We start from the raw sequence: 22,297 nt of genomic DNA, 5'->3' as shown, positions 1-22,297 counted from the left end.
TCTTAAGGCGTGATGTGCATCACTTTCTATGCTTCGGCTAAACCGGAGAGGCTGGCGTGCAGGCGTTCCTTCGAGGGATCTGGTACTCGCAGAAGCTCGGTCGTCCCGGTATCGAGCTTGACAGGGGTGGCTGCGAACGAACCGCGACTGGAAGCTGACATCCGCGGCAAACTCGTCATGTCTTCGTTATTTTGTTCTCACTGACTAAAATTTTTATGTTGTGTACATTTTCTGCGCCAGTTGTCTCCTGCAAATGGAGTAACTTAATATCAATTGTGTTGTTTTTCCTTTCTTTTTGTTTCTTTTCGCACTACCGTAGTTTTCAAATATCGAACAACGTTGAAGGATTCTTTGGAAAGCACCTGTCACCGTTGAGGAAGCTTTGTCTTCGTCAGCAATTGAGAACTTAGTAAAAATTGTTGATTTGTTGTACGAGTGTACCTAATGCAGAAAACTGCTGAAACTAACTTCCTGCATCCTTCAGCATTTATATTTTGTTATTACTATACTTACTTGCTCTTGTCAAAAAAAAAAGGATTAGGTAAATAGGACTTAAGTGATGCATCCTTTTGATTAATGCCATGAATCCGACCGTAAAAGAAACAATGATCCTCAGTGAACACCGTCGAGTGTACGAAAGCATCGTTACTGTATGCCGTCAACTTGGGTTCTGAATAATAAAAAGTCACATATTATGATTCCCATTCCACCTCATTACCGTTGTTCTGCTTCTCTCGAAACTTCGTTCACGTTGCTACCGTTTCATATACGTCGTTCATTCTTAAAGAACGAGTCTATAATGATCCCATTCCGTCCCTTTTCATATTTTTTTCACGCTGTTATTTTTGTCACACTCTTCTTTCCTTCTTTACTTCCCCTTTCCCTTCCCCTAGTGCAGGGTAGCAAACCGGAGGTTTTAACTCTGGTTAACCTCCCTGTCTTTCTCTCATTTGCATCTCTCTCTCTCTCTCTCTCTAAAGAACGAGCAGCGAAATGAATTTGGGAGCACACTCGGCACATAGCAAAAAGCTCTGCTCCTTCGCCATCGTCGTCCAACAATGAGTACGAAATGCGTCTCTGCACTCTTCCGCCTCTTCACGCTTTGTCCCGTACCCTGCGGTTAGGTTTTGGTCAGCCACCGCGCGAACGCAGGAGTCACGCAAGAGCCGCACCAAAAAGCCGCATCGCCCCCAATCCCCCTTTTCATCGAACAAAAGAGCGCTAGCGGCCCGTCAAGAGAGCAAAGCCAACGAGATCGAGCAAAAAACCCGCGGCGCAGCGACTGCCCAAACATCGGAGAGAGCTAGCCGTGCCATAAAACAAAAGGACAGTCAGCCACGTTCTCGCTTTGCTTTCCGCGGGGCACCAAAATGATGGAGAGGAAGCAGAAACGGCCGGAATGGGGGCAGTGATGGAAGCGCAGGAGGGGGAAGGGGGGGGGGAGGGTGTTGGAAACCGAGTTGGTCGAGGCAGCTTTCAAACAAAAGGCCGTCGCGCGCGCAGCGAAAAGGGAGACGGCGGCAGAGACCGGAAATCGATTTTTTTCCTTCCTCGGGGCAGCGATAAGTGAAAGGGAGCGCGAAAGGGAAAAAAGAGATACGAGCACGTTCTGTTCCCGAGACCGTGCACGCCACTGCCGCGCCCGCCTTTCCCGACACAGCCGCGGGCGATGCCGCGCAAACGCGACGCTTACATTGCCCCTTTTGTAACGTACGGCCGTCCTTTATGCGGAATCTGTAGCGGGCTCAATCAACACTGTGGGCGTATATGGGGAAGCAGAGTCTGAGCGGAAACGACCCGTCTCGCCATTTTCTCGCTTTTGCAGCGACGCTCAAGAGGAAGACTAAACCAGTTTGGACTGATGAAGCGATGTTTCAAAACTTCGTATTTGTTAATTTCGTGGTAATAATTGGAAGAGAAAATGAAAGTCAAAGTTCCGTTTCTCGAATTGCGAGCCGAAACCCCTGCGTTGGTATACGTCAATGGGACGTCACATATTTATTAGTATTTCTCTCTTCTTTTCAATTTTGTGCCGTTGCGACTCGGTAAAGGTTCTTGAAACTCGCTAAGCTCACACTTTAGCAGCCTTAGTCTATCTTTAGCTTATTAAAGTTATTTGGATATTAATTATTATAATTAATTAGCTCATTAAACTTAGTTAGGCCGGAGCTGTCCCCGTCAATATTCACGTCAACACGGTGAGGTGGGGGAGGAAATTTAAGGCGGCATCGCCACACCACTTCTTTGTTACGGGGTTTTCGATAGTTTACGATGCCTACTCCCACGGTAAAAGAGTAAGCCTTTTGGTATTATAATAGAATAACTTACTAAAGCAGCTCAAAATACTTTACTCTCTAATATCCTTTTGATGCCGAGGAATAGTATAGGTTGGCGTGTCCATTACGTCAGCGTCTTATAAATAGGTAAGCTTAGTGTAATTACTCGCATGGATACTGGCACAGGAACTCCCCGTTTCTGTGTTTCCACATAATGAATAATGCACGCACACACATACAACACAACACAACACAACACAACACAACACGAAAGATAACCCAGAGTAACGCACATAACCTTTTACAGCGAAGCGCTTAGGCTCTAATTTGTCGGGATTTTTTTTTCGTGGGATCGTGCTCACCCAAAAGCAGCCACTTAGACAGACCTCAAAAGTCAGCTGGAAAAGGGCTTTGTCTTTCAGTTTCCACGCAACAAGTTCATGTTTTCTCGCATAATCGAATAAAAATTCGCAGCTATCATGTCTGCAGCTTGTGTGTAAGTCTACTTTACGCATTTTCTGACGTAATTTACTATTAAACATCAATTTAGTTCAATAATGCACTGGCGCTTGGCGGAGGACCCAGAAAAATGAGGATTTGTGCTGTACTTTCGCACACGTGGTATTCCGCGTGTCGTACGTCACTTGTGGTGGTGATGCTTGTCTAACGTCGCCTAACGTTAGTTTTGCTTTTCTAACGTCGGCAACAGCTTCGCTATACATCCACTTTCACAGGGTGGAATGAAGGCTGATCTTCTTGTTTTTGTTTTATCGCACTAACATGCACTCTTTAAACTTGCAATAGCCGTCATTTCCTTGTCTTTGTCTTTCCGTAGACACCACAACATATCGTCGGCATATCGCTGATGTCCTTCGACTTGCTTTTGTGTATCGAATTGCTTTCGACAACGTTCGGCATATTTATTATTTCGATTTATAGCTAACAAGGTTGAACACTCAGTTCGTTGCCGTCCATTCTGTCTTTGGATGAATGAAGATTTGATGTTTAATGGCGCAAGGGCCAGGTGTGGCCAAACAGCGCCATTAGGATCATCTCTTTATGATCATCGGTATAATTTCACTTGTCTGTGGTATTCCTTCTAATTCACCTCGAACGTTTCAGCAGCTCAAGAGACGCGATATTATGTCATGTCGCAATGTCGGACAAGTTTACTGCTCCCGCCGTTGCCCTGCGTTCTATTTGCACCACTGCCATTAACACCTCGGAAGTAGCGTGTCTTCAATATTGTAGTGGAAGCGCCTCCTTAGGACACGTCATCAATACGAGACGAGGGCGAGTGAAATCGCAGCTCCACCGCGTTACACGCCAACGGAAGAGAGCGAAAATACTAAAAGGAAATACTAAAAGAAATACTAAAGGAAAATACTAAAAGGCTTGCGATAGCTAAAGAAAAAGAGACGTGCGTAAGCACTCCGTCCATCGCGCTTATCAAAGCTGAGGTCGAGTTTGCCAGGGCGAACGGGTGCATGTGAACGATGTATGCCTGACCCAAACTATAATCACATGTCGTCACCTTGTCATATCTTTTTATATGTCCCCCCCCCCCCCGCACCATATCTCCTTGTATATAAGCGCGTTCTTTAACAGTACCAAACAGTTGGTAGTTTGCGCTTCGTCCGTCCACGTCCTGTCCTTCCTTAATATCGTGTTTGTAAAACTGAGCGCAATATAACCATGAATAAAAAGAACCGCGTGGCTCGAACTTTTGTTATTTGCAACCACATCACGCCGACAGACAATGAAGACAACGAAAGCATTGAAGAAATTGTATTTTTCGTTTAATTTAAAGGTAGGTACAAAAATAAAGCGGAAAGTGGGTGAAAATAACTTATAGGGGCCTAACCCACATCTATCTCATTACGCCTGCGTCGTTCTACCATTAAACTATCCTGGTGGTCGTCCTTTCGTCCACTTTCTTGGGCATCTGTATATCCGCACTATATCTCGTCCTAGGAGTGGTAGCCATTGCCACCCGCGGCCCTGAATAGAATGCATGACCTAGCGGTCACTGACGGCCATGAATATCAAAGGCAACATAGCGCGGGAAGGTTCATGTTTGCGTGCGCTTGTCTATTTCAAGTCCGCTGTTTCATCGCTATCATGGCTAACCAACCAGCCTATCAGCATCTGTTAAGTAAATTCATAAGGAGGAAATCACCTCTTAAGACAAAAGCAGGCACAACGACGTGCCCGAACACATCAATCTCTTTTTGTGACACTAGCAGTGGTTGTCGATAGCCACTATGCCGTAGAGGTGCTTAGCTCAACAAGACAACCGACACCAACACCGACCTGCCCCGACACTCACGAAGCATTGGGATGCTGTTTTGCTGTCTGTAGCTGGTGTCGGTCACACCCATCTCCGCCAAGTTCGTACCATGTTTTTCTAAAATAAATAAGTATGCATCATGAAATTGTATGGTTTCCATTCTGTGCACGACTGAAATAAGGGTCGATGTGTTTGCAACAAGCTTTTATTTGTGTGCAGTTTGTATAGCGGGCTCGTTTTACTGATATGCTGGTTATTCTTTTCGTAGACCGTAGAAATTGTGTACACTTTTATTAAGGCTGACTTCTCGTAAGACAAGCAAATTTTAAAAGTCACCGTCGCTACTTCCCCCTACACCATAGAAAAAAAAAAGATTGATATACATTGCTTTGAAAACTGTATGTCCTTTCATATTCAAGTTTTCCGTAATACCATGCAAATAATCTGGGGTTGTACTGCGCACCGTTATCCGCTGCGTGACTGTTCTTCTAAACGACGAGTACTTAAGTTATTCTACATTACTTCAAAGATGTATCAAAAGTTCCTAAGTCTGCGATTGACGACATTCGAGTTTCGGAACTATGATACGGTGAATAAAACCGTAGAAATATATGCGCGACGTCTACCGCACGCTTATGTGGAGAGTGGCGCGGCCCCGTAACATTGCGCGGTTGTTTGCTTATTCCTTCGCCCCTGTAACTCTGTTCATGTCTACCCACGGTATAGGACGGGGCGGCACATCCGGGCTGTCACTCAGCTGTCGTCCCGCCCCGGAACGTCCAGCGACTTGCATTCATTGTATACCGTTTTGTGACAAGAAGCGAGCCCTCGTTCTTCCGGTTGTGCACGGCTCGGTCGTGAGAGCGAGCTATGAGCTCTCCGAGATAGTGCAACGAGACTGTGATAGCTTAAGCTGTTTACACCTTTTCATCTCTCACGGCGTTCCCTCCAGAAACGAGTCGCTCGGAGTTCAGCCTTTTGTATACGGCGCTTCGCACGCAAGGCCAGCGAGTGCTTTTCAATGCTCCTTCCCTATAACGCTAAGCCTAAAAGCGGCGCTAAGTGCTAGTTTGTGGTCCTGGCACGCAGAACTACTCCGGGATCGTAGTATAGGCTGCCGCAGATTGTCTTACGCTTTCGCTGACTGGCTCATTGTTCGCCACGGAGAGAACGAAGCATATTCGCATTTCGTGGCGCATCCCAGGAAGCCTCGCTGTATCATCGAGGCGCTGGAGGAGCGCGTTCTGTGCATTCTCCGCCGGTGCGGAGGCCTCTGTTCCTCGTACCACTCTGGTACTGGCGCGAGAACGATTGTCCCTGAAGGTTGAGGGTAAGTAAACCTCTCTTCTTTGTCAACTCAGATACCACTCTGTTTACTGCGAAAAAAAAAAACTCTCGCCGACCTAAGCAGACCCTGCTCGCAAAGGCGCACCAGTATTCGTGCAACGTTGGCTGACACCGCCCTACCAAGCTCCAACCGTTTCAGAGAACAAAGAGATCGCCCGCCGAGCCTTTCATGTCCGCGAAATGAACTGTTTATATTTTTTCCCGTCGCTCTGCACCACTAGGCTGTGGATACACATTATGTTCGTACTCTCTCTCGTTTTCTGAGGCCCTTTATCCAAGACTGGAAGAAAGTAAGCGCCATGCGCGGACGTGACTGAAATAAATTTGGGCATGGCCTCTCCTCTCCTACTCCCACTAAATTGCTGCCTGGCGTTATAGCGTGCACCATTCGGGTTTCGTACTCACCGAAGCATAGGCCTCGGCGCGTCTTGCTGAAAAGACGGAACTAGAAAAAGAAAATAAAAGCAGAGTGGTCCGGGAATGAAACGCTGTTACTGGCTGCGCGAATTGTCTGGCGATTTTCGATTCCCGCACTATCGCATTTTCTCACTTCGTAAACTTGGTTATAGGTGCGGCAGCGAGAAGGGTGCACCGGCTCACGAACAGCCAGGAAGTTTCGAGCAGAAACGAAACGCGTTTCCGGGTTCGTATACCAGAGTCTGCGAATGCCTGTACGTGGTGACGTCAGAGGGAGACTCGGCGGAAGTGACAAGTCAAGCTGAATAGGGTCGACTATATACACTTCTTGAAATTAATATGCGAGTATCATATAGAACAGATACTCGGTAAACTAGTACGATGAACGCGAAACGGTTCGATGGCTTCCCGACCTTAGCTGCATCGGGGAACCAGCTCTCCGTGACGTAATGTGACAACGTCGTCTTGTGACTAGTTAACCGTTCACAAGTAAAAGAGAAATAGAAAAACGAACGGATTTCATTACTCTAACCATGCAGTAAGCAAAAACTAAACCTAGCAAATTCTCAGATATTTTACTGCTCAATACGCCAAATAAAATTCGCTAGACACATACATTTTTAAACAAAGCGCATTCCCTATAGTAATCTGTGTGATAGATTTCAGTGTCCCGCCTTGAAACATATACATACGCATGGTTAAAAGCGACACCAATTACGGCAGGTTCTACTAAAGAACGTCGGTGACTTTGTTAGCACTCAAAATCACACTGCGAGCGCAGAATAAATGCGAAATTGCTGCCGCTACTCTGGTTAAGAATCGAAAAATACTTTTGCTGTCGGAAGCGCTGAAGCCACCACACCACGGACGCTGAGTGACTATGTAGGATTGCGCTTCCTTCATAAGCACCAGAGTTGCAAACGACCAAGCTGGACTAGTTGCATCGCGAGTTTTACGTGGAAAGGAGACATCCAACTCTGCTTCCCGCATGATCGTATGCTGCCACATTGATACGCACTAGATGTCTATGCATACATGCATAGATGAATGCAGCATAACTATGCAGCAGATGAAATTCAATACGGAATATGTGTTGTTCCTTATTTTCTTTTTTATCTTTTCTTCGTTATCAGGTTCCCCAACAACAGAAACGGGAAGCCGTAGTCCAGTGATTCCGCACTCTCCCACTCGTCGGTCACCTCGTCTTTCAGAGTTGTAGCGTAACTGCTCATTCTATATCCTCCGGCAGCAGGGCATCTCTCCAAAGGGCGCGCCTGAGCAATACACGTATAAACATAGACCGGCAAAAATAAATATATCCACAAACATAATTTGTATCTTGGACGGTCGTCAATGCGCCAACGTTCGCTCCATGTTCTCTTTTTTACTCGTAGAGGTTCGAGTTTCATCGATGGTATACCCGGTGTTTTCTGCTCATGGCCCGCTGTTTATACGAACGCTGCCACCATGTTACCATTTTGTGGGGGAGTATTTGTTTTAGCCTATGTTTGGGCTCGCGCATATTTCCCCCTTCGATTTATACTTCCACTTCGGGCTTCTCGGAGCAGAAGTCGTTTTTCATATTCTTGCGATGCCTGTCAAAACCTTTCTTTCTTTCTTTCTTTCTTTCTTTCTTTCTTTCTTTCTTTCTTTCTTTCTTTCTTTCTTTCTTTCTTTCTTTCTTTCTTTCTTTCTCTTGACTTGATGATCAGGTCTCTTATCTTGCTGGAACGCGTTTGCACAAAAACTGTCATCACGCATTCTTGTATTTGAGTGGACGAGCAAATATTTCCGCAACTCCATTTTTCATCTCACTTGTCCGAGTGTAACTCTAAGCCACACCTGAAGCCCTACCAGTATGTATGTTATCGACCTTTTTTTCTAGCATTCCTGCTTTCTTATAAGCACTATAAATAAAGAAAGCGTAGGAATATCTGAGGGGAAAAATCCCCGAACTGTGGTCTCTGATGTTCGAGCACTCCATCCTAGATGCGATGACCATTGCTATCGGACGACGAAATGGCGGCAGACCCGACAAACGGAGAGTTAAGTACTGAAATCGCCAACTGGTCGATACACTATGTCACTCGCTGAAACAAAAATGCACCTGTGGGAGTTACGCTTATGCTGACTCAACGTCTGTATTTATTATTGATGTGAAGCCGATGAAAAACGCGTCCAGCGCGCAATGTCGGAACACTCAAACCCTCCACAAACGCTTCGACAGTGACAAGGGCGGAATCGTTCGGTCGTTTTCCCCCTGATAGCCTCGGTTCAGTGTGTGCTGCGTGTGAGACGTTGTGTGTTGACTTTCTTGTCAAAAGCATGTCAAATACTTGTCAGATAATGTCAGGTACAGTGTATAGCTGACGGGGTGTCTTCCCTTTTAGGCGTGTGCTGCTTATTCGAGGTTGTGTGTTGCCTTATTGTAAAACGCATGTCGGATGTTTGTCAAATATAGCCTTTAAGTCTTGATCTAACGGCGTTCTTTGAAACAAAGAAACAGAACAAAGAAGCACGCAATTTTTTTACGGTAACATCGCATTTATTTTTCTTTTTTTCTCTTCAGAAACGGGGAAAGTAGCTGCAAGCCACAAATTCATCTGCCTCACAGAAACAAAAACTTTGTGGTCTTACACTCGCGGAAAAAATGCTTGAATATGTAGAGGCCGAGGAATTTGCTCGTATGCTGAACAGCAACCGCCAATTTTGGCTGAGGATACCAAACCCTCCCGTAAAGACGACCCCGATCGCTTTCCGCCTCCCGGGGCATCATAGCTCGAAAAGAGGCAACAGAACCCTTGAGAGCCAGGAGAGCTCTTCTGCGAACGACACGCAATTTGTCTGCTTTGGCTCACACCATTTGCCCATTTCCTTTTCTTTTTGCAACAGTATCGTGAACTCTTCTAAGCACTATTTCACAACGCCGGCATCAGGTCGTGTTCTTTCTTCCTTTTCTAGTTTGTCGCATCACTCTCTAGATGAAAGGGTTGAAATGAAAGCGACTTTTCAGGCTCTAAGCCGAGCACTAATACTGACGGTCTTTGAAACCGACGGCTGATGTCGTAATGCTGGAAAGGACTATAGGGGTGGGAAAATGTCTCCGTTCCTTTCTTTTTCTGTAATAGTCGCGGAGCAAGTCGTAAGATACCCCCCCCCCCCCCTTCCCGTGCTCTAGCAGACCAAACGAATTTCTTTAGAACTTATTATTCCCGCTAAATGCTGTCATAAGGCTTCCATGACCGTCTATTCGACCTTTAAAATAAACTAAACCTACGGAAACAAAACGTGAAAACTAATACACATAACAAATGACTTGCAAAACTAAACGTGTGTAGCTATATAACGTAATTGCTATACGCCTCCTCTTAACGAAACGATATGGCGCACGCAAACTTTCTCCACTCTCTCTTTCTATAATTCAATTCGACTGCCCTATTGTACTACGAATTTTCTTGCGCAAAACGTTGAAATAAGAAGGGACATATGGGCCGGAAACGCCTGCGTTGCGCAATCTACGTGCAGCAGTGAAAGCCTAGTTGCTCAAGACATACTGATGTGCCAAACAAGGAAAAGCATCGAAAGGAAACAACACACCCGAATAATGTACAATAAGAACTGCACAAAAATACGCAAACAAGTGGGTAAGCGTTGGTATGGGTAACTTATATACGTAGGTCATGTTACTCAGTGCATCGCCATTTTCTTTTTCCTGCACGGATTAGCATTGTTTGTTCTTGTAAGTTATTCCGTGTTATTTTATTTTCCGTCCTTGTCTTAAGCGTTTGTGGGGTCTCTTTCCGAGTATGCTATAATGAACATCGGATTGTGACGTCGTCTTTTCACGAGTATTCGGCCGCTGACGCAATAAAGACGCTCTAAGTTTGCCGTCGCAGACATTGTGTGCGCTGAAGGAACTTTCCTTCTTTCTTTTTTTATAATCCGGGAGCACAGCAATGCTTTCTGGCTGATATCAATTCCAGGAAGCGAGTGAGAAAGTAGGGAGGTAGGGAGAGCTCAAGATCACGGCTTCGACTTACTCTTAACTTTCGTGATTGCGGCAAGACCTTGGTAGATATCTTAGTCTAGTGCCCTTCTTTGTTGACAAAAGAGAATCTTCGGGTAACCCTTTAAGCCGACTGGACGACATGGCGTTCACGGAAGAAAAGATTTTGGGACCATGGAATCGACCATCATACGCACAAAAAACCATCAGGGTCCTGTTTCACTTCTTTAAAGATGATTGGCCTCAGCGGCCGTCTTTGAATAAGCGGTTACCGCTGTCGTAAGTGTGCGCGTATCCCTGGTACTAACCTCCTTTCCTTTTTTTCCTTTTTCTTCCCCCTTCCTCCTTTCCTGGTGTAAGTTAGCAAAGCACGTGCGACCTGCTCACCATCTTTCTTTTTCTTTTTTTCCTATCTAAACCCACTGGTGGGCCTTTGGCGATCAAGTCAATGCGCAGAGGAGCACTGCACACAGCCACTTTTAATTCTTAGCGATAGTCGAACAGACGCTCTCAGGAAAAAGGAGGAAAAGATAAAGGCAGAAGGCAGGGAGGGATGTCAAGCAGAAAAGCGACTGGTTGACTACCCTACGTTGGGTAAGGGAACGAAGAACTAGAAAGATGAGAAAGAGGGACAAGGGAAGGAAATGCGCAGTCAATTCGCACACGCGCGCGCTGATGCCACCATGCAGTCAAATGTGTTGACATAAACTCATAACTGCTCAGGAAAGTACTCTTTCAAGCGCTTGTGTCGGTTGCGGCTTCGCCGCTCGTGCTGGCTCTAACATTAAGGCGAATGCTTACAAGCATTTCTGTAGGCTCTTTTTCGCTCTGCGTAGGGTTGCGGCTCCCGTTTTATCAAAACGAAAATGTTGTGCTGCTTAAGTATTACCCCTTAGTTTCTTAATTTTATCAAGAAGAATATAGGGCGCTGCTGCGGTTCCGTCGAATCACTTCAACCAGCATTGGGTATCTTAGAAAAACGCAATCTCTGGCTCGGCTTGTGTGTGTCCTCGATGCCAGTTGCGCCAAGATTTGCTAATGAAAAATCGCAGGCCATAACAACAACGACCGCATGAAAGCATTAATCTTTTATTTGAACAGAACTAAATAATATGACATCAGGGGTGTTGGGATATTATTGTGGGGAGCTCCTCAGCAGGGCCCTCTCACGGCACCTGTACCCAGAGTAGGCCGAGCCGGAGCAGTGTAATTAAGTAGAGAGAAGTGTGATAAGGGCAATGCAGGGTGGGTAACCGGGCTGACTACGGTTGGCTATATTGAACTGGGGTAACGTGGGAAAGGGGCTTAAAAGGTAAATAGAACGAGTGATGAAAAGGTCACATTGTGCACACAGTCTAACGCACAAGCGTGCATCGTCCAGTGAGTTGCAAGAGGTGATATTGGCTGGTTGAGCTCAAGAAACACAGCATCGCTTTCGTGGATTTGTACATCGCAGACGCATGTGGCCGCGGTCCTAACTTACCCAAAGCTGTCCGAAGGGCAAACCTCCGATCTTCCTTAATCATTCGGCAGTCACACAACAGGTGCATAACTCCTTTTCTTTTTTTACAAATCAGCAATAAACAGAATATTATGCCGTGTAATCAAAACCACATAGCGATCAGCCGTATGAGCTGCATCACATTAAAATACTTCGAAAGCTGTTACATCTTTGCGATCTTGAGAGAATTGAGGGCATACGAAATTAAGAAGTCCGTGCGGCGAAGTGAGCAGTCGTACCGTTACCGCACACAGCTGCATGGGAGCCTGATTAAACTGGCCTGACGTCTCCCTATTAAACCAGTGCAGGGAACTGCGCAGCCAGATTCCGAAGTTCCAGTGTCTACTTTCTTTTTTTTCCTCGCGCGGATTCTAGATGCGTCCGCTGCTTGCCACACAATGTCAGCACCGACGCGCAGGCAAATACTCACATCACAGTGAACGTCCGCTTTCTTTTCCGGCCTGCCAGCGTGGAGTCCTTGCTATCCCTAATTCATACTTTCATTTTTTTGCGTGTTTTAGTCTCTCGTGTGGAATGGCACTGGAAGAGAGCCCTCCTAGATTCGCTTCCGCTTTTGCCTCTCCGTCTTTCGAAATTTGCTCAACGTTGATGCGCGCTCAAGTGGAACGTCGAGCCTCCTAAAGTGCTCGCGCAGCGGGGATGTCTTTCAGCACATATAAGTGAGCCGTTAGTTCGGTGCATCTCGTTCCGTTGTTTCATGTTTATTTTCGTATCACGTGACAGCAAAAAAAGATGTTTCTTCTGGGCGTTTTCCTGCACGGGCCTGAGAAAGTCCCTACTCACTTCGTGTGTCGTTCTGTATTGCGCCACTCCTATACGCACCTTTTTGCGAAGCGTTGTTAAATCTCAAGCAACCTGCACGAAATAAAATGAGACTCGGTCTGTCTCGCGCTCTGTTGGTTCGATCTAGGAAAAGCCACACACACACACAAAAAAAAAATGGAAACTAGGTATTACTTCTCGACACGACGAATGCAGTGACGCGAAGAGCACTATAGAATAGAGGCGTTGTAACGCCAGGCTTTTTTTTTCGTTCTCCGGTGTCCTCTTTCCTCTTTCAATCAACTTTGATTGAAAATCTCACTATGAAAGAGAATGTTGGGCAGCAAGAACGCTGGGAGTATCCGGAACAGAGCGAAGATACTGTGTCCAACAGGCAATGAGAATACCGTCACAGACTATATTTCTTTTTTTTCTACAAAGTCATTACCTGCAAAAAGAACGAAAGAAAGAAAGAAAGAAAGAAAGAAAGAAAGAAAGAAAGAAAGAAAGAAAGAAAGAAAGAAAGAAAGAAAGAAAGAAAGAAAGAAAGAAAGAAAGAAAGAAGGAAATGTATCCATAGACACACAGGCGGACGGACGAACGGATGGATAGACGGACAGATAGAAAGTACACCACTTTCAGCTGGCAATGACAGCCCATTTATAATACGTCCTTTCTCAACCATCCTCCAGCTGCTGACCACAAAAGAATAAAAAAAGAAGAGGCAAAGTTTTAGTAAACAATGGCAACATGAATGTCTGGTGTGAGAAAGCCCTATAGACTCGCAAAGTGGCCGGCAATCTCCCGGAGTAAATAAGTGAGCGACATAGCCTCACCGCACTTCGTTACCGGCCCCTTTCAAAACCTATTTGCAAAACCTATCATTTCGCAAAAGTGGCGTGACCCGATACGTAACGCACGCGCAGGTGTGCCCCGCCCCGGTTTCCCAGAATGCAAAACGGAGCAAGTGCATTCTCTCCGCATTGCGTGATGCCAACCTTCATTGAAACTTTGATGGAGCGCTTTAAACATGCAAAAGTTTTGGTGAGCGGCAACGCCGATGAAGCGCAACAAACGGGGCAGTGTTGGGATGCGCAGTAACCTTTTTCCCGTACTATTAATGCACTTCTACGCAGCCGCTTTCTTTTATTATTTCGGGCTTTGTACGCAGCGTTTTTGTTTGGGCTCGCGTTATTCTATCCGCCTTAGTGGCTGACGCAACTTGCTGAATGAAATATGCAGTAAGCATCGCCATCTTGATTTTTTCTCCTTTCTTCTTTATCATTGAGCGTATACCTCGTAAAGGCAAGCCTGCTTACAGCTAATTTGCTCATAGTGACGGTATAAAGCTTAGAACTATGTAGCTTTCGTCTTACGCAAAACAGTCGTCGTATTCACGACGCCCTTTTAAGTTACACTGCTCAAACACCCTTTCAGCGCCTGCAAAGTGCGCCGTTTATTGCACTATTGCAGCTGGAAACGCAGCTGATGTTACATGAAAGCACCGATAGCAACTGCGTCTTGCGCTTATACCAAGCTGTGCTCTCACATGGTTACGAATATCTTACTATTCGAAGTGGCGGATTCCTTCGCAAAAACTCGAGAAATGTTTACAGTTCAAGGCCTTTCTAGTGAAGTAAAATGATAAAAACAAAATCGATTATGCATGAAAGATACAGCTGCAGGCGTCTGTTAGACCTACTACATAAAGAGTTGCTTTTCCTTGGCTTTCTTTATGGGCTTTTGTTGTATTTATCGGACATCTGCAATTGTAGCCCTCTCTTTTTTTTTACTTTTGCGTAATTCTTACATTCATATGTTTGTACAAGCTCTATATGTTGTGTTAGCCTCTGTTTAGTTATCTAGCCTATATATTCTTCTGCTCTATGCACTGGTATGTATTGAATAGATCCAAATTATTCTAGGGTAAAGACCCAGACCCTTTTTCCGCACTTTAACTTGTTAAGGGAACATGAGACATCCACCCAAACGTAGCAGATTGCTACAAAGGAAACCCGTACGGATTCCTCGAAAGAAAAGCCTCGCAGTTGTAGAAAAATTCGTCCTGGTCCGGGACTCGAACCCGGCACCACCGCCTTTCCGGGGGAGCCGCTCTACTATCTGAGCTAACCAGGTAACTAACTTGAAGCAAGGACAAGAGTTTGACGCAATAGTTCTGCGGAAACCCGCAAGGTGGAGATAAGTAATAATTAAGGGAGAATGAGGCATCCACCGAAACGTAGCTGATTGCTACAAAGGAAACCCGTACGGGTTCCTTGAAAAAAATAAAAAAGCCTCCCAGTTGAAGAAAAATTGGTACCGGACGAATTTTTCTCCAACTGCGAGGCTTCTTTCTTTTTCGAGGAACCCGTACGGGTTTCCTTTGTAGCAATTAGCTACATTTCGGTGGATGCCTCATTCTCCCTTAATAATTACTTATCTCCACCTTGCCGGTTCCCGCAGAAATGTTACGTCGAACACTTTAACATGAATTTAAAAAGTTGATGACAATAAAGTATAACTGTTGCTCACATATGACTAAAACATCTAGCTGGGACTACGATCTGTAAAAAAAGCATCCCGTAGAATAAAAACCTTTACCGTTAGAAATGCACAAAAAGGAATTTGAGAATACACGTAGGAAGGCCGCATCGCTGAAACACTGCATGATAAGCTCTATTTCTTTTACTTGTCCTACTTTCCGACTGCAATAAGAGAATACAATAGCTTGATCCATTGACTGCTAACACATATTCGGTAAACCAGTTTACAACGATACTTGAGGAAGATGTACTTACTTGCCCGAATCGACCACATAATGAAAATTTCTGACGCTGTAACATATATTAAATTATTCATTATTTCCTTCTGTTTATTTATTCTGTTTGTATTACTATGTGTAGCATAAACTGTATTCTGTACTCCTGTATTTTACGTATCTAAACCTACTGATTTCTATCGACATTATATATAGTGTGATTGCTCTTATTGCTGTTGTTGCTATATTACTGCATCATTGTATAACCTGTACTTTCTACTTTCATTGTACAACCTACATACGATCGTTCAAACCAGTATTCTACGTAACATTGTTAACATATCCTTGTCATTTATTATTTAGATGAACTTGGTGTAACCCCTTTGCTGCTTTGATTTCACGTGAGACTGGCGCTATTCCTAAATAAAAAATGCAATATCTTATTATGCTGGTAGATTTATTGTTACTGGATCCCATAAAAACGAAAAATCTCATTCTACCTCTGGCTGCATTAACAGCTAGAGTTCAGGCTTTGGCTTAGTAAGCAATACTCGGCATATCCCGAGGTTTATACTTGAATATCGCATTGTATTGATTTATTTTTTAAAGCGCACAGAAGATCAGCCGGGGGCCCGTTTTCGCAGCGCACCTCCTTTCTTTTTTTTTCTTTTTGAGGCGTTAAATAAAGATATTATTCTAAGCCTCGCACAAGTCATGCAAGTTGGGCGAAATTTAGCTATATACCCTCTGCAATTTGCATAAAACTATGCATATGATTTTACGCCAGTGCGACAGAGTTTAGAAATCTACTATTTCGATGCATTGCGGCAGTTTATTGCAACCGTTGATTACAGTATAGCACACTATAAAACTACTTTAATACTGATGAAACGGCGCTAGGAAAACCATTCGTAGCGAAACTGCGTAGGAAATATGTAAAGAGGATCATAGCGGCAATAGCAAAACACTCGAAAATACAATCATAACGAACCCACGTAGCGCAATCCATGCACAATCTAACGATATTCATAAGACACTCGAAACACAATCTCAGTTACACTCGTAAGGCGCTCGAAAAGACACTCGTAGCGGCGGCCCCTTGAGGGGCCACTAAAGATAATCGTAATCCTAACTGTTTTCGCAGGGACAAGTAATTCATCGCATACCATTTGCCGCACTCCTCATCTATAGGTTTCAACATGCTCGTTAGATGTGCATAGCCCTTTTCTTTTCCAACTCTCTCTCTCTCTCTCTTTCGTACTCTGCCTTCGCTGTAGACTGTTTCTCGGAGTAGGTGACGTTCACTTCTCTCATCCCGACATTACATGTGTGCAAGTGTCAATAGCATGTACATGTGTGACGGGACACATAAATGCACGTCTGCGAGCCAGGTCAAGCGCGAAGCAAAGACAATTCTGGTGACCCCCGTCCTGTCCTGCCGGAAGGGGAGCCGCTCTTCCGCTAAGCGCGCGGGGATTACGCAAGCCCGCGAACCAAAGCGCCGAAAGCTCGTCACTTGTGCAGCGGCAGGACAGTAACAGCAGCAGCAGGTCGCGCAGACCGGCCTCTGCAGACGTACGAGCCAGCAGCGCGAATCGAACAAAACGTGGCATTAAAGGTACACCCTGGCTCTATTTATGTAGTTCTTGCGCCGAAATGGTCGAGCTTAGCGCTCACTGCGTAAGAGCTTAGTTGCCGCTTGCGGCACCAAAAGAGCCAGGAAATTCCCCGAACGCCCCCGATTTAAGCAGACGCGTATTCAGACGCGTTTGTTTATTTCCTCCTTTTCCTCCTCTCTCTATCTCTCTCTCTTCGTCATTCTTCTGTTCTGTTTGTTTGCTGCACACAGGCGATCCTGATTAAGGAGCTCGACGAAGTCAACATTGGTTGTCCCCGGCAGCTCATGTTCCCTGTCGCTACAAATCCGAAGTCTATGCAGTCCATCCATGGAAATGCCGTGCCGCAGTAAATTCCGGGCGATACACTCGGAGTGTGGTGGCGAATCCGTATTAGGGATCGGAAGAGAACGTCCGCCAGAGTTTCGCACGAAACGCTTGCTCTCTTATTTCAACGTAAACAAAAAAGCCGCTCGTGCTGTGCTGCGGGTGTTAGGTGACTTTTTTATAGCTTTTTATCGGCATTGCCTTGGCTACTGCGTCGAGTGTCGCTGAAGCTCTGGCCAAATTGGAGCCACCGCTTCCCTTACAATATTAGCTGAAATACCTTGATCTGGACGAGCTGGCTTATCTCGCTGACAGCGTTGTTGTAAGAGCGCAAAGGACACAAACGACAAGGAACACATACGACCACAGCTCGTCCTGTTGTATGTGTTCCTTTCCATCTGTATCCTTTGATTGCCTAAAACTCTGTCAACAATATTAGCTTGTAGCGTGAGCTCAAAACTTTCTTTCGATCGCTTTCCGTCTTTCTCAATTTGAGGCAGCAGTAGAACATCCAGCCGGACACTTTGCCTGCTTAAGCTCTCTGCGTTTCAATTCTTGTTTCCCTCATTGTGTCACACAGCCAGCCTTCGCATGGCAACTCTCCGTGAAGCTTCGCTTCTGGTCTTTGAAAAGGCTGGCCGTGCACGCGAGCCTGCGCTCAGCTGACTCGGCCCAGTGTGCAATATACAAGGTCCCGGTAGGTTTTAGTGGATGTACACTAATTCGCTTGCTTTCTTAACCGCTCTTTGTACATTTTCTCCCAATATGCCGGTGCACTTTAGGGCGTTCTTGTGACGTGTACAATAATTTTCTTCCGTTCGTTGCAACGAGCGAGTGCAGCACAGTGCTGTCTCACCCGTTGTCTCTTTCGGAATAGCGCACGGTTAGCTCAGCGGTGGAAGTCTCTAAAACTTAACGACATGATTACGCGTGTTGGGCAGGCTTTTTTCCTGCTTCAGTGGTATTGCGTCACGCTATCTTCTAGTTTTTGCTTCGTGCATGCTTCCTCGTGATCTACATTGTCGCTTGTGGGCAGCGCTTAAGGCGGGGGCTCGTCGCAAAAAAACCTCGTGCGTTGGCGTCAATATTCGTGCGGCATCTGCTACTACCGCAATGTCGGAGAGTGCGGGATTCGGGCGATGTTAACCGCGGGAGGTAATTTTAAATGGGGCTAAATTCTCGTATATGTAAGTAAAAGAAACAAGATCGTTGTTTGTAGAAACTGAATGTCTGATAACGCAATACTGGCGTTCATCTCAGACAGGAAATAGTGTGGATTGCGAGTCCCATCTCTGGAGTGTAGACAAATATCAGGGGCCGCCGCTACAGTGAAAAATTGAAGCAAGTTGCATTAGCAGCATTTGGCTTGGTCAATATTTGACCCGGATGATTCAGTAAGTGTATAGTTAAAAGGGACACAGATGGCGTCGTTAGGAAAGGAAGCATTGCTCTAACATGTCAAGGGGGCATATGGCAAAAAAGAAAGCCAAATATAATAGAAATATCAAAAAATGTATGTATTCTAGCGCTTTTTCATATACAGAGACAAAACAAGAGAATGTTATTAAAAATTGTGCTTTGCTGGGAGTCTTACATAGACTGGAGGACGAAGGTTAAAGTCGCAGAAATATGTATACAGAGATAGACTACGCCGACGTTAAGTTGAAAGATGCAAGGAAACAACAGGAGAAATGCTTACACTGTAGAGTTTGAAATACTACTTCATTAGTTGCCATGCGAGGAATATATCGCGTGGAGTACAACAAAAGCGAAACTAGGGGAAAAAAATTCCACCGACGCTTACAATACTCCACAATAGAAAAATTGAATGCAGCTCTAAACGTGTTTTCATTTCGCGGTGTATATTGGCTGGCGCGGATAGTGGGTCTAGTGCGGCACGCTGCAAACGGAGCGAAATGTGGCGCGGCTGCCTCGCTCATCGGGAGATCGCGAGAGGCAGCGCGAGAGGCGGCGCGTGCGCACGATTCACCGCAACCGCCGCAGACAGACCTCCGCTCATCCAGCGCTTTGCTTCCACATAGACGACGCGCGCTACTCTGGCGCCATCTCGTAGCCATCGTCGACGCAAAGCCCGTCTTGCGCGGCACTACGCTTTTCTTCTGACGCTTTCGGCGTACCCTCCTCCTCCGCTTTTCTCCTCGCGCTCTCGTCGCTATTGCCGTCTTTCTTCGCCCGCTGCTCTTCGCGTTCGCTTTCATCCTTCGCTGTGCTCGTTCGCTCGGTTAGGAGGCAGGGCACCGACGCTCTCCGCAAGAACGGGCGCCTAAGAGCAGCAATCTAAAGAGAAAAGGAAAAGGCAATAGGTGCACTTACGCGTGACGGACCTGCAGCTCAATGTCGCAGATGTTCACAAAAGCCCACAAACCTGAGGTTTCGATAAGGTTGTAATGGGGCTTGTTGTCAGTGTTTGATGCACAGGTAACATTAATTAAAGAATTGAAAAGGTACTATGAATGAGGTCTACAAGACCTGTGTGTGATATGTGTCCTGTGTCTCATCATTAAACGCAGACGCGAGATAAATATTAAAACAGTTTGGAGTGACAAAGTATTATTTCAAAACTAAGGCTGTGCGTATGTTCAAAATTTTGAATCTGAATCGAAAGGCTTTTGCTATTTTATTCCTATTCGATTCGAAATTCACTCTAATTCTCCAATAAACGCAGCACTCTGCGTAAATCCGGTGACCGTGTTGATTTTTTGTTACATTAATGTGATTCTCATGGTGCAGCAGATTGTTAAAAACAGTTATTTTTTGTATACGTGATGCTCACTTGGACCGGACGTCCAGTAGCGAATGACATTACATGCATGTATCAAATAACCTAAAAAGTGTCTTTTTCTCTTTTTTCGTTAACAAGATGAAATTTACGCAATTTTTTAAAGAAATTAATACATACTCCATTCGATATACCGGGGTCGTTTTTCTCGAAGGTTCTTATTTCAATGGATTGGAAAATTTCGCTATTCGAGAATCTCTATTCATAACAATACTGTCAATAACTTCAGGGTAAGAGGTTCATTAATAGAATAGAAAGCAAAGACCAAACTTTACTTTTTTTTTTTTCATATCGTGCTGCAACTTCAGCACCGGCACGTCAGTGCGATGTCGTAGATTTCAAAGTTTCCTTTTTCTCGTACTTTGGTCATTGTGGCTCAGTAGTTGATCTAGAAACCTATTAAGCTTAATCGGGCTGCTTTACATTACAATTCAGTCCACCTTTATCGATTAATACTTGATTGCGTCCGATTAGACATCGTCAAAATTCATGACGTCCCAGTGAGGTGTTGCGGGAACTTCAAGGCATCGCCGCCACTCGCATTTCGTTTCTTTCTTTTTTTTTTGTTATTTTCTCGCTTATCAAGCTTCCTCTCACGGAAAGAGCTGCTTTTTGTGTGTGTGTGTTTTTTGGTTTTGTCGAAGCTTAATTTTGTAATATAGCTAAGATATTTTTTTCTCTTTAGAGTTCCTTTACCGCTATTTTTGGGGGGACGCATAAGGGTTCTCTCGGTGTATCCACATATTTAGGAAATAGGGTACTACTCGATAACAATTCAGATGTATCCGCAAATGTCAGTGGGCCATCCGACAAACTCGAAAACTCGGTTCTCCATTGGTTCTCCATGGCGTGCATTTGAGCAAGATAAGTAACACCGGGATATTTGCGAGAGGTATGTACGCGGCATAAGCGAGGACCACACAGCTCGAGTCGGAAGGTACCCATAGCCAACCGGCCCGCAGCCAGCGCCCAATTGCAAAGGCGTAACCGAGCGTGACCTTCGACGGCACAACGAGATCGACGATAGCAGAGCAGATCCGCTAGATCGTAACAAGAGCGTTGCAAGTGTGTAAGAAATGCAGGGAGATTAAACCAGAGGTAGTTCTGCTTGGCTACTCCGCACGTGGGAAAGAGAGTACATGGTTAAAGAGATAAATACAGCGTAACGAGAGAGAAAAGGAAGAGAGAGAGAGAGAGCGTTCAGCACAATCAGATTTCAATCATGTACACTATGCAACGGAAGCAGGCGTTGTTCTTTAAAGTCCATCATAGGGGCCCCTCGGCCTGCTGAACTTGAATATCGCGCAAATATAGTCCGAGTTCCTTTAGGAGCAATGACCCAAAACTTTTGTTCTCGTATTGGACGGCTGTTCAGTCTGTCCAACCACCGAGCACATCACTCGGCTCCCGTCACTATAGCGCGGGCAGGCGCAGATGAGGTGCGCGAGTGTCTCATCACAGCTGCATGTGTCGCAGGTGGGGGGCGGCCGTTCCAGGCAGAAACAAAGGGTGTCTGGTCTATGGCGACAGGCATGAGGGATACACTACGGTGAAATAAACACAGCAGGCGTTCAGCTCGCGGTGCAGAGCGCGGAGGCGGTTGCTGCGCTGATGAGCTCGAAGGGACGTCGGCGACGCCCTGATCGCGGAAAGGGCTGCCCTTCCTCGCTCTTCAAATATTCACGAGCTTTACGCCAGCCTTCGGGTTCTAACTCCGTGACCCGGTCAGTCCGCCTGGCACCTTCTCGCTTCTCGTTCATCCCCCGCGCACCCGCTTCGTCGTTCTCCGTTTTTAATTCCTTTTTTTTTTTTTACGGCATGTGTAGGCGTATCCGGCTGCTTCGGCCGACCGCGCGTACGTTTTGCCGCTTTTTCTTTATTTCTAAACTCCCGCCGTGCGGCTAAATGAGCTTATAAAGCAGGACAGCTTGGAAGAAGAGAGTCCGAGCCTTACGGAGGCTGTACTCGCGGCGAATGGGAGGAAGACAGCGAAGCCCTGCTCATCAATTCAGGCTAAGAAGTTTATCTCTGTTTATATTGCTTTTTTTATGTGTGAGGCGGAGAAGAAAAGCGAGGATGAAAATTACTTGGCGTGCTTTAAAAAATTAAGCCTTCCACCTCTGTAGTTTCTGCACGGGTTTAATCTGATTATTCGTGTAAAGTTGAGCACTTTACA

The 22,297-nt window shown here is 45.5% G+C and overlaps 1 protein-coding gene across 1 annotated transcript in view; it reads left to right on the top strand.

The window, feature by feature from the left end:
* The window catches only part of Tusp (WD40 superfamily protein Tusp), a 209,080-nt gene that overhangs the window by 132,973 nt on the left and 53,810 nt on the right, over window positions 1-22,297 (top strand). The gene's annotated exons all lie outside the window — the stretch shown is intronic.

Source organism: Dermacentor variabilis, chromosome 6 (assembly GCF_050947875.1).
Source record: "Dermacentor variabilis isolate Ectoservices chromosome 6, ASM5094787v1, whole genome shotgun sequence".
In the NCBI taxonomy this organism is placed as follows: domain Eukaryota; kingdom Metazoa; phylum Arthropoda; class Arachnida; order Ixodida; family Ixodidae; genus Dermacentor; species Dermacentor variabilis.
The sequence above is the reverse complement of the archived record's forward strand: the minus strand, read 5'-3'. Positions and strand labels throughout refer to the sequence as shown.